The sequence below is a fragment of the Pteropus vampyrus genome, unplaced genomic scaffold (genome assembly GCF_000151845.1).
Source record: "Pteropus vampyrus isolate Shadow unplaced genomic scaffold, Pvam_2.0 Scaffold199, whole genome shotgun sequence".
NCBI lineage: Eukaryota > Metazoa > Chordata > Mammalia > Chiroptera > Pteropodidae > Pteropus > Pteropus vampyrus.
This window is the reverse complement of record NW_011888980.1, coordinates 2355012-2355946: the sequence shown is the minus strand read 5'-3', so window position 1 is coordinate 2355946 and position 935 is coordinate 2355012.

The window sequence follows — 935 nt, the reverse complement described above, 5'->3', positions numbered from 1 at the left end:
CTGGTGGGAGTTGGTGGTCCTTTGGCCTCTTAGTGAAAATTGAATTCTTTAACATCTTATTCCACTTTTTTCCCCTTGCCTGGGTTTCTTCTTTGTTTGCTTTTAACAGGGAGACTGGATACAGTTGACTATCATTTTAGAGGAAACGTGAAGTTTTCCTAGGACACTCTCAGGGAGCAGGAGGGAAGCAGTCACCGAGCGGGGAGGGACAGGGCCCTGCTTTCAGAGCCTGGGAGCCTGGCGCAGAAAGTCAGGCCTGCCTGCCTCTCTTCCTCAGAGGAAATAGATTGGATCAGCTTTGGGTGGGGGATGAGGGGTGGGAGTGGTAATTTCTCGATTATCATGCAAAATCTGGAAACTGACACAGCTTTCTCCCCTTTTCTGCTGACTGCTTTTAACAACTACAGCCTCTTGACTTCTTTTTGTGAAAGCAAGAGTCTCAAAAATGGCCCATCTGGTGATCACGCTGCTGAGGGGCAGTTACGTGGGCCTTATCTTTATGAGAAGGGTGCCCTCTTCTTACAAGGATGAAGCTCCTGCCTACTGTTGGTGTTTGTGTTCAGACCTGCTGGCTTCACCTGCTGGCCATGCTTTTAGGCTTGGGTCACTTGTCTAAGGGATGTGGGGACAAGCATCAGCGAACGATGGCAAAGCAGGCCAGGGTAGATTTCTCACAAGCTGCCACCAGTGTGGATGCAGCTGGTCTTAGACCACACTTTGAGAACCACTGATCAGTCATTCTAAGGAATGAGCTGGAAGATCATGTCTGAGTGGCTTTCTATTCCTTCTAGTCCCCAGAGCAGCTGGAGGATGTCCAGGGGAAGGGGTGAACCTGAATGATTGGAGTGGTGACTGGAACTTAGAGAGAATTGGACGCCACTATCGATTGTCACTATTGGAATAAACAACATGTGCCTTTTGTTCTTCAGAAACGG